Here is a 12112-nt window from a genome sequence, read left to right on the forward strand (position 1 = left end):
TCCCTCTTTAAATTGATTTTGGTCATGATGTTTTGTTACAGCAAATGAAAAGTAATTAAGACATTTTGTATTATATTATTGTTTATATCCACCTTTATACCTTTGTTTTCAAATAATATACAAGATAATATTTTAAGTTTCATAAAATTTGTTGAGACTTTCTTGTGTCTTAATTCATGTTAAATTTTGGAGCAATTATTTGGTCTTTTAAGAAGAAATAGTATTATTTAGTATTTTGGTGAGCTTATAAGATCATCTTGATTCATAGTTTCCCTATGTATTTTTTCTTGATAATTTGTATTTTGGTGATGCAGTATTACACGCAACCACTATCACTGTGTTGCTGTCTATCTGTGTTTTACATACAGTAATGTTTCTATTATGATGTTGGGCCCATTCTTCTTTATTTGTAGTTGTTTTGACTATTATGCAATTTGAGAGGGTTTTTCCTAATTTTTTCTGTTGGTGTGCCACATGCATCTTGAAATTAATTAACGTATGCTTCTTAGATTTGAAAAATTTTCTTCCATGCTTATCTTGAAAATGTTTTCTGTGCCTTTGATTTGTGTTTCTTCTCCACACATACCTACTAAGCGTGAATTTGGTCTTTTTTATAGTATTTCAAAGTTCCTGAAAATTTTATTTTCAATTTTATTTTATTTCAAATTTAATTTTATTTTTCTTCAAAGGTTCTACCTCAAATTACATTTTCATATTTTAATTGCTTTCATTTTGTCATTTAGGTATTTGTGGTGTTTTTTAAAATTTTTTATTAATTTATTCTTGTTACATCTCAATGGTTATACCATCCCTTGTATCCTCCCATTCTTCCCTCTCTCCCATTTTCCCCTTATTCTCTTCCCCTATGACTGTTCCTGAGGGTTTGTGGACAAATGGATTGAGCTAGAAATGATCGTAATGAGTGAGTTAACCCAGAAGCGGAAAGACTCAAACGGTATATACTCACTTATATCTGCATACTAGCCCAAGGGGCATGTCCTACGAAAGCCTTCACTTACCAGGAAACTGGGACAGAGGGGAGGACATCCTATTGGGACTCTAGATGAGAGAAGCATGGGAGAATAGCAAAGTAGAAGGATCCAGAGGGTCCTAGAAACCTACAAGAAGAACATTATGATAGGCAGATTTGGGCCCAGGGGTCCCACTCAAATTATGGCACCAGCCAAGGACAACACAGGCAGTAAACTTTAAACCCCTACCCAGATCTAGCCAATGGACAGAACATTCTCCACAGTTGAGTGAAGAGTGGGGTATGACTTTCACACAAACTCTGGTGCCTCATATTTGACCATGTCCCCTGGAGGGGGAGACTTGGTGGCACTCAGAGGAAGGACAGCAGGTTACCAAGAAAAGCCTTGATACCCTATGAGCATATACAGGGGGAGGTATTTGTGTTTTTATGGTTCAAATTCAGATAGGTATTTGTTCATATAAGCTTTGAATTCCCTAAATATATACATAATTACTCTTTTGAACCCACTCTCCTGTTTATTAGTTATCTTGCTTTTCTCAGGGGACAATAAAATGGAAGAGACATATTTTATTGTTTATCCCTGTTGTTTGTGGTTTTGTCATGAAATCTAGGAATCTGGGGTCAAGTTGATTGAAGTGTTTGCTTGTTTTTTTGTGTATAAAATAAAACTTTTATTTCAAGTAAAATAATCCCTCTTATGGCTGACAATGTAATTAATTAAGAGCATGTACCAGGTGCCTGGTTCTCCCCAAGTGTTCAGTAGCAAAGCTAATATCAAATAGCGACTCTCATATGAAAACTTGCTTATCACTAGATTGCATCTAATAATGTCTGTAGATATTTACTTATAGTTAGTAGACATTATTTGCCATTCCTTTTTAAATTACTGAATAATATTTGATAGTGTGGATTAATCTTATTTTTTCTATATTGCCTGAAACATTATTTATATTGGTTTTACTATAGCAGCAAACAATCCAAGAAATCTCTTTGCTGTTGAATGCTTTTTTTTTTCAGTTCCTTCTTTGTATTAACTCATACACAACTACTTGTCTTCCAATTTGTTGGAGCAGTAAGTCACACAACACGTGCCACAGTAATATCTGTCAAAGTGGCTAGCCATGCAAACTCTAGCACCACATTCATTGGAAGGACATTCTGGATGTGAATGAAGTCAACTAATTTTGCCATTTTTGTCCACCTCATCCACCTCATAGTATTTCAGCACAGCAATTTCAAATTTCTTCCTCTTATGCTAATTCTTCTCAGGAGTCATGTAAGACTTCTTAGCACCACCACGAAGTCTCAACACAAGAGGAAGCTTGGATTCCTTTTGAATGTTGTAGTCAAAGTGCAGCCATCTCCCAGCTGCTTTACAGCAAAGATCAGCCTCTGCTATCAGCAGGAATTCCTTCCTTACCCTGGATCTTGGCCTTTCCATTTTCTATAGTGTCCCAGGGTTCAAGCTCAAGCGTGATGGTCTTCTCTGTAAGTGGCACTAAAATCTGCATCTTGGTGGCAGCACCACTGTAGATGGCCGATGGGAAAAGAAGAGCCATGTTGGACAATGCGGTTTCTGGCTGAAGGCTGAAGTGCTTTAAAAAGCTCTCCTCAGTGATGATTACTTTACATTTTAGCTTGCAAGTACATAAATAATACATTGATTTGACAATAATTTCAATTTTTATTATTCCCTAACAAAATAAATAGCTCAGATAAAATTATTTATCCCATTCCCACCCTATCTGTTACTGCTGTATATATTTTGTCACAACTTGATTATATTTCCTATGATCTATTATATATATATTTAAGTTTTGGTTTGCCAGTTATAAATGTGTTTTTCACCTTCCAGCTTGAAATCATCCTACATTACTTTAATATTCTGAAAATGATACTAGAATCAGAATATTCTCATTTGCCAGTTGAGCCAATAACAATCTTTTTAGGAGAGAAGATGGGATTCTGCTGAGGCCTTGGCCTGACCCCCATAGATTTTATCTAACTAGGGAAAAGAAGAGAATAAAGAAAAGACAAACACACAGACACTTAGATATGCTGGGTTCCAGTGAACTGGGCTCTCTGATGGAGAAAACACACTACCTGAGAAGCTCAGCATATCGATTACATAAAGGTTAAAAAAAAGGGAGAGGTTGTTGCATACAGATGAATTAGGAGGCAGGGTTATTGCATACAGAGGAACAAGGAGGCATATAGATATTTTTAAAAAAAGGAGGCAGGGTAATTCAGCCCAGATCAACAGAATTATTACATACAGATAAGCAAGTACAGGGTTAATGGTCCAGCTGGAACAATGAAATATCTTCAGTTAATCTTGGGAGAAGCAGTCTCTGTAGGGGAACAGTCCACAGGACATAAACATCTTGAGGGAGAAATCTGCGGTTCACGTATTCCACTCAGATGCACAGGCAAACATGTGTGATGCACAGGGAGTCATGTGGAAAAGGACCTGGAGGTGACAGGAGCTCCATAAGAAGACCAACATAACTAACTAACCAAGGCCTAGAGGGGCTTGTGGAAGACTAAAGCATCAACCAAGGATGACGATGCACGGACTGGAACTAGGCCCTACACAGATGTAGCTGATAGGCATCACAGGCTTCCTATGAGTCCTCTAGAAAGGGGAGTGGGGGCCTGTCTCTGACGTGGATGTTGTTGCAAGCCTTTCAATCACATTCCCCTAGCAGGACTGCCTTGGTAGACCACAGGGGAAAAGATTGTGGTCAGTCATGATGTGACTTGATGAGATGGGGTGGGTGGGAAAGGGGCTCCCCTTTTTTTTTGAGTAATACAGAAGGGCAATGAGGTAGGGTGGGACTGGGAGAAGAAGATGAAGGGGACTGCAACCAGGATGTAAAGTGAACAAACAAATAATTAACTTAACAAAAAAATACATATTAAATGGATGAACTCTTAGACTTGTAAAGTTTATTTTGTGTATGTATGTGTGTGTTTCCTCTTCATAATTTTAAATATTTCAATCTCATTTTCTTTGGCTTTCAAATTTGGCGTTATATATATTCCATACAAATGGAGCTCCAGTTAAAGTAATAAAATGTATTGGTTTCATCTGTGCATAAAAATTTGACTTTGTCTTTGAATTTTAGAATATTAAATGGCTTATGTGAATCTTTCCATGTATTTATCCTAAAAGACTCCCGGGGAGTCTTGACTATGTGAGTGGTTATTATTCATTAAATTTACTTCAAATATTTGTATTTGTTTTATTTTCTGCCACGTCTTATGCTATGAGTGTTATCAAAATTTGTTTGACCTTTGTCTGGGTCATTAGTTTTCATCTCTGATTCTTATTTCCCATTCGTATTTCTCTCTGGACTTCAGTTTAGACATTGTTTATGGACCTTCTTTTGAGCTTGCCAACTTAGTTTGCTGTTTCTTCAGTCCATTTTTATTCACTCAATACTACCCCTATATTAAACCAGAAAGAATTTAAAAACTTCACAACTGTTCCTTCTTTTATAATTTCACATATACTGTATTGTTATCAAGAATATATATGTATATATACTTGATCTAAATATATTTTCCAAAGACAGAGATCTTATATAGATTGTACTTATATCTTTGATTATCATATATTACACACACATATATATATATATATATACTGTGTGACTTTACATTGCCTTTGAGGATTATTCTTTTGCTGTATTGTGGACTTAGCAAAAGGACAATAATACCAGGAACCTTATGAAATAATTTGTCCATTAAGCCAGACAGTATCCTTTAAAGCATTATCTGTACTTCAGGAAAAAGGTTACGGCCTCTGTGAAAGGAATATGTTTAGTCAGTAAGTCATGGAAAATTACTTAGAGGGTAAATAGTCAATCATTTAAAGTTATTAACACTCTAAATTATCTCCCAACTATGGATTATCAGAATCACACAGTACCCCAAATTAGGTAAGTGATCCCCCCGAGGAGATCTCTGTGTGCATTCTTCACTCATTTCTCCTTGCATCGAGAGGCTGCATAAAGTATCAGGCATATAAACATCATTAACTTACCTGTGAATAAATCTGCTTATAACATTTTATTAAAGTTAAAAGATCTTAAGATTAAATAAGATGAGACAGTTCAGAAAAGCAATTTAAAACCACTGTGTACATCCTCTGCGGTTAATTCCAGCAGTGACTGAAAGTCAGTTAATCAGTAATCATTTTCAACTTGCTTGTACTTGTCACCTGTCACACATGAACATAGCCTGGAGAAACTTCTTTCATGTGTGTCGCTTCATGTGCAAACAGGTGTAGTTCTACAGCGTTCTTTAATATTCAGTCTCATTCATCTTAATCTGCCATGGACCCTTATGCCTGTGAAAGTCCATACTCAGTCAATAGAAAGAAGAAAAGGGAGGGGTGAGATTTTCTTAACAAACTGATCAGGATTTTATTTGATTTCCTCCAGTTCCTTACGGTTTTAACAACCTGAGACGAGATGGCACTCACCCAACCATTTAAAATGAGGGCTATATTTCTAACGACTAGAGAACTTACAGTTGCAGTGTTCATTACATTGGAAGTGTCACATTTTCTAGTATGACAAAATGTATTATAGATAGGAGGTTTTACAGATGTGGAGAAATCTCTCTCCAAGTTGTTTATTTGATTTTCTTCCCTTCTGCCACTCTGTACTTTCTCGACCAACCTTTGGATAATGGGATTACTTTATGCTTTCCACAGCAGGCTCTGGATGAGTGCACAGAGGCCAGTGGCAAAGAAAAATAAGATGGCTGTAAAAATGCAAACAATGGAAGTTAAAAAAAAAAAAAAAAGGTGCACCCAATAACTTGCCCTTAAATTTAAAAAGAACTAAATGAGGAACTTCTGGACAATTTATCTTGCTGTTTACTGATAACAAGTCACTTTGTTTTTATGTGCTCAGTCTAGTATTCCATAATTTATTTGAAAGAAGATGAGAAATAATGTAGATAAATGATGAAGTGTCAGGGTCTGACGCCCTTAAATGAAGCTATTATGGTCAAAGAGAAAACGTAAAACCTGCGGCTCATTATGAAAGTGTTCTACTTGTCAGCTAAGTGAAAAGGCCTGGAATGATTTCCAGTTTATTTGTCATTGCAGTTATTAAAGCTGTCTTTTTGGTGCCATGAAAATGAATTGAAGACTTTATTCGAAGTAAATTTGTACTAAAGCTTTCAGATATATCTTATGCGAGCTCAGTGAGGCAGGGCAGAAGCTTAAAAGCTGAAATATCACAAGGAGACCGTCCGCAATGTCTTCAAAACACACTCAAATATATAAGTGCCTGTAAGTGAAGGGTCATCTTGACAAAGAAACAAACCTTTTGACTCATATTATTAAGTGCTCTAATAGAATATGGCAAATATAACTATTAGAAGATACCTTATTTCTATTGGAGTCTAGCTACTAATGTGTTTGAAACACTGAGGTACAAGACTGTGTTTCCTAACATTGATTTACAAAAAAAATTAAAGAATAACTTACTAGTAATTAACATGCAATGATATTTATTGAATATTAAGACAATACATATATCAAAAAATAATAATGGTCTCTTAGGGAAAACACCAACTACTAGATTAGAAGAATTGGTTCTTATAAAAGGTGAGCAGTGTAGGAAATGTGAGCTGTAAAATCATTTTTTTTAACCAGTTGTTTGACTGCATCTTACTACAAATAATGAACGCATTGTTGATCTCTTTATGTCACAGCCTGTTCTTGCAGTCTCTTCCATGGAGGAGCCTCAAGGGTGTGCATGCAAGTAGAATTGTTCAAATGTAGCAGAATATATTAGGGAATATATGGATACATAAATAGAGTTCTATAGAAAAAAAATTAAAAAGAAGAGAGGGTATTAACTTTAAAGAAAGCAAGGAGGGCTGTATAGAAGAGTTCCCAGGGATAAAATGGAAACAGAAAAGATTTAATTATTTTGTAATATAGAACAACAAAAACAAATAAGCAAAAAAAGTTAACTCACGTCATTGCCAAGGTGTGAAGATGATGTATAGTTTGCTAAAGATGAAAAAATAGGCATATAATATATATAAATATAAATATATAAAACACATTAATATATAAACATACTTTTATATATTTATAAATAAATACACACACACACACACACACACACACACACACACACACACACACACATATATATATATATATATTAACTCTCGTGTTTTCCCTTATTTTGTGACCAAGGAGAAGGCCCATGGACTTTCCTTGAACAGCTCTTACTATTTCAAATGCTTTTTTGTATATTTTAGCTTTGTTTAATTAAAAGGTAGGTGCCCGTATTAGCAGGCATATTGAAAGGAAAACAAATAGGTCTTTCTCTACATTTGTTTTTATGCTGAATGTTTTATTGCAAACTCAGGAACCTTCCCAGCTATAGCATTGAGTCTTTATTGTGGATATTACAAATGTTTTGACACATCTTCAGGGTCAGTTTAGAAACAGAATGGATTCGGCATTCCCCACAGAAGTAATCTTTCAGTGTTTCCGTCAGATTTTATAGCCATTTTCAGTGATATTGTCAGAGTGAGTGGTAGGCCAGGCTCTTTATTAGATGCCTTATTTTCAAGCATTTAAATGTGCGACAAAACTTTCCTTTACAATCAAATTTAAAGCTATATTTGGAATATTTGAAATATCTTTATAACTTTTATATGGTAATAACTACAAAGCCCAATCATTTCAAAAATGAATATTGCATAAAATCATGGCTGTGATGGGATGGGGGAACTGTATCACAGCAAGCAGCAGATAACAGGGGAAAGAGGCCCTTTGCTTCCTGGTACAAAATCAGACTCCTTGTTTTTTTGATCTATTAGTTTCCAAATGAATTGAGTAATTAATTTATTTTACTAAGGCAAGGTCTCACATTTGTATCACAGGTTGACCTGGAATTCATTCTGTACCTTAGGCTGCCTTCATACACATAGCAATCCTCCTGCCTCAGAATCCTGAATGCTGGCATTACCCAGGTGAACCTTTGTACCAGGCTCATGTTTTGTTTATACTAACAATATGAAATGAAAGCAAACAGAAAATAATGAATATTGTAGGATAAACAATTATTTTTAGGAAAGAAGGCATAATGTTTAAGTAGAATTTTGATAGTCATATATATATGTATATATATGTGTATATATATATATATATACACCTTTCATAGAAGGTTGTTCTGTGATTTACTGTATATAATGGTTTAGTACAAGTTAATTCACTTTGACTCCTCAAGCCCGACATAAAATATACTATATGGCTGTGTTAGAAAGGTAAGGGCAAATAGGTAAAGAGCCAAACTTTTCTTCTTCCATGTCCTTATACTTCAGCAGAAGTTGTAGCCTCAGTTAAAAGTGTGTCTTTTCACTTCAAAGTCTGGATCAAAGGCAACTTGTTTTCATGTCTCAAAACCCAGACAATAGATATGTCTTCCTACCTCAAATGTCCAGACTAGAAATGGATTCACCCAACTCAAACTAAGCCAAGGAATCTCTCACAGGTGTATCCTCCATTTCTGGATTATAGGTCATCACTGACAAATCAGATTGTCAACCAAGAACAGCAATCACAATAGTTGTGGTTTTGTTTTTTGGTTTTGTGTGTTTTTTTGTTTTGTTTTGTTTTGTTTTTGTTTTGTTTTTTGTTTGTTTGTTTTTGCTCATAAAATAGAAATGGGAAAAGAATAGTAAAATAAGAAATGCACAAAATGAAGTTTGATATATATATTTTTGGAAGCTGTTAATTCAGAATAGGTTTATAGGAAAAGCAACAAAACAAAACAAACATATTCTTTGGAATAGATTCCTATCTTTGAATGTTGGAGAAACAGAAAGTTGATCCAGTCCACTGGGCCGGAAGCATCCTATATTGATATTCCTTGATCTCCACACTGAGCCATAGCTTCTGCTGTGAAGCTGCCATATTAGTCACTTACCTTTCTCTTCCCTGAATATACCATGATTTAAAGTGGGACTCTAGACACCTGAATAATATGTACTTACGTTTCTTATAAGTTAAAATTCTTAAATTTTCTTTTAAGTTAATTAAGTTCTAGCCACAGGCGCTAGACCTGGTTTGCTTTTTATACAAATTAAGCAAAAATGTTTATTTGTTTGTTTGTTTGTTTTCTGTGAATGCTGTCACTCCATTGTAATCCCAGCACTCAGGAGGCAAATGCATGTGCATAGAACGTATGAGAGCAGCATGGAATACAAAGTGACCTTACAATAGATGTTAGGTTAAGATACTTGAGCTACATATAAAATGTATAATGACTTAAGAGGTAATAAACTAAAAATTTCTGAGTTACCTCTTCTATTTGACAAGAATAATTGGTATTTTTAACTGAGAAAAAGAATACATTCACTTTTATTCTTAATCTTACAATTGGAAGTAAATAGGAAGCCACATAATAAAATAATACATAGCAATTTAGCAATGTATTGCTAGTCTATAAAATCCAGATAATTCTTCTGATAAATGGATTTCTAGTCTTTTCACTCAATCACTTTCCCACTATCAAAGTATGGTCTAGTTGATATTTGAGTGACTTTTGTAGTAACCCAACTTGGCAGTTTCTTGGGTGCTATGCTCTTTCAATTGCTTGCCATTGGGAGGATAGGTATTTGGGAACTGTTTTGAGTCAATTTTCTAAATTTCACCTGATAAATTTAGTCACTCATTTGGTCAGGATGGGTGTGATGATTCCTGAGTACAACATCAGCATTTGGGTGTACAAGGTAGAAGATGTTTATGTCGGAGGCCATTCTGAGATACACAGTGACACTCTGTCTTATAAAACCAACCAACCAACAAAGTAAACATACAAAGGAGCAAATATCTTCTCTCTGCAATCCTTATTTTCAAGAGGTGGGTATATTAACAGTAAGGATTCTCTTTTTAATTAGCATGCATACAGAGATTTTTGTTGTGTGTTTTTGTTATTTCATGCTCATCTGTTATGCACTGGACTACATCTCTGCAAAATTCTTACATGGAAGCCAAGGTTCAACAGTTTGCCACTACTACACCAAACATGTGAGATAATATGTAAAAAATAAGAGACTTACTTTCGGCCACAGCTTTGGAGTTTCTCTAAGTGACTGCTTTGTTCTGTTGCTTTGGGGATTAGTACATTAGCACATCAGAGCAGTTGCACAGTGAGGAAACCCAGTACCTCATGCTTGGGAAGGAAAGAGAAAGAAGAGGCTCTCACAGTCTCCTTTGAGATCTTGGACCCCATAACTCAAAGAACTTTCAGCAATCCTTGATTTTTAAAATTTCCACCATTTCCTATTAGATAAATGCCAGCCACAGAATAAACCTCTAGTAAAATACATGTTATTTTGTGGTCATCTGTGATCCAAACTCCAGCCAAAGCCATCCTCTTGTATTTACTGTGCTTTTTAAGAAGTAAAATTTCTTACCTAATCAGTGACAGTTAAGTTTTCAAATCTCATTTGGCAACTTTACCAAATAATCAAAACCTAAAACAAGAATGTCTAAGACTCTTAAACAAACTCTTTCCTGTGACCTAGGACAAGCAAATCAGCCACCATCACAGTGAATGCCTTATTCACATAGTGAAAACACTTATTCCTGTGACTTGTTCCTTTGAGCTCTACCTTCGCTCCCAAATCACTAGCAAGTTTATATGTAAAAAGAATATTCTATTTTAAGAGGAGGTAGCACAATTTCATTGGTACATTCATCTTTTTGTCTGAAGAGATAAATTAGTCCTTGATCTTAATGGAAGATCTTTTTTTTTTTTTTTTTCCAATTGAATAGCTGCAGTAGTTGACAGATAGAATTTGCATGGCCCCATATGTTGGATGCATAAACTGAGCCCAGGGGAATTTAAATGGCTCCTTTAAGAACACCCAGGAGCCAAGCAAGGAGTCTTTCTCCCAGACAATGATTTTTCACTTTTTCTCCATGGCAGAAGGAAACATGTACCTGCTCTCAAGGATATTTCTCTAAATAAAAGGTAATAAGTGGTCAGACATGGAGTGAATATATTAGACTACTGCGTTACCCTGGTGTGCTATTATTTGGGGCTTATGAATAGGAAATGCAAAGTAATCTCAGAAGGAATCTTATTCTAATGTTCTTTCAGAGAATGAAAGCTTTTCTTTGTAAGGAATTAGGATGACAAAAACCCCAAGATTATTGGAAACCTGGTTGCAGATCTTTCTTTGGCAAGATTACAGTGAGTTATGACCAGTAAGTGGTTTGCAGGGTTCATTCATTTTCCTTTTGTGCGTTGAACTTCAGAGAAACTGTTGCCAAAGGCACTGCGGCAGATCATTCCGTCATGGTGTTGTCTGGAAGAAACATGGCCCCCTTTTAGCCTTTCCATCTAGTATTCAACCAGTCTCTGTACCCACACCACACACTGGGTATTTTGCCTGTTCAAATTCTAGCATAGCCACAGGTGCAAGGAGAAATTAGAGGTATTTGAGAACTGTTTTTCTAGAAATTGCTAAATGCCACTCATTCGCACACCCAGGGTTCCACAGAAAAACAACCTTATGACTTTATATGATGTCCTTTCTAAGAACCAATGTTAGTAATTTGATTTACATAAAAAAACATCATAAGGTTTCAAGAAATTAAATTTACAAGTAAATGATTTCCACTTGCCTGACTTTTATATTTTTCTATGAATAGGATTCCTGTTCTTCTCATGTAAAGAATGGTGTCTGTCTTGTCAGATGCTCCCCCTTTAAGACCCTCTCCCCCAAATCCTTAGGTGAAGTCTTTATGGTCTTTTCATTTGCATCCCATTTACAGATGGGGAGAACAAATTTCCTCTTTAGATCTTGTTCATGGAATTGTATGAGTTTTAGGCCACTGATTTTCATAATCACAAATTACACTGTGAGGGAAAAATCATGTTTTAAAGAGATGAAGCCAAATCCTCTGAAATGATCAAATTCCTATCATCAGTGTTGAATTTTCACATCTTAGTCAATCATAGAAATGCCAAGTGGATGAGTTTAAGAATGATAAAATTTCTAACTAAAGACAGCATTATTTTAATGTCTATATTAAAAATATAGCCAAAAGTAACAGTTCTGTAT

The 12112-nt window shown here is 35.2% G+C and overlaps 1 pseudogene; it reads right to left on the reverse strand.

Moving 5' to 3' along the window:
- Positions 1-2039: 2039 nt before the first annotated feature.
- On the reverse strand, positions 2040-2505 carry LOC127207219 (ubiquitin-40S ribosomal protein S27a-like; annotated as a pseudogene).
- Between the last annotated feature and the right edge of the window lie 9607 nt (positions 2506-12112).

Source organism: Acomys russatus, chromosome 24 (assembly GCF_903995435.1).
Source record: "Acomys russatus chromosome 24, mAcoRus1.1, whole genome shotgun sequence".
Taxonomy (NCBI): domain Eukaryota; kingdom Metazoa; phylum Chordata; class Mammalia; order Rodentia; family Muridae; genus Acomys; species Acomys russatus.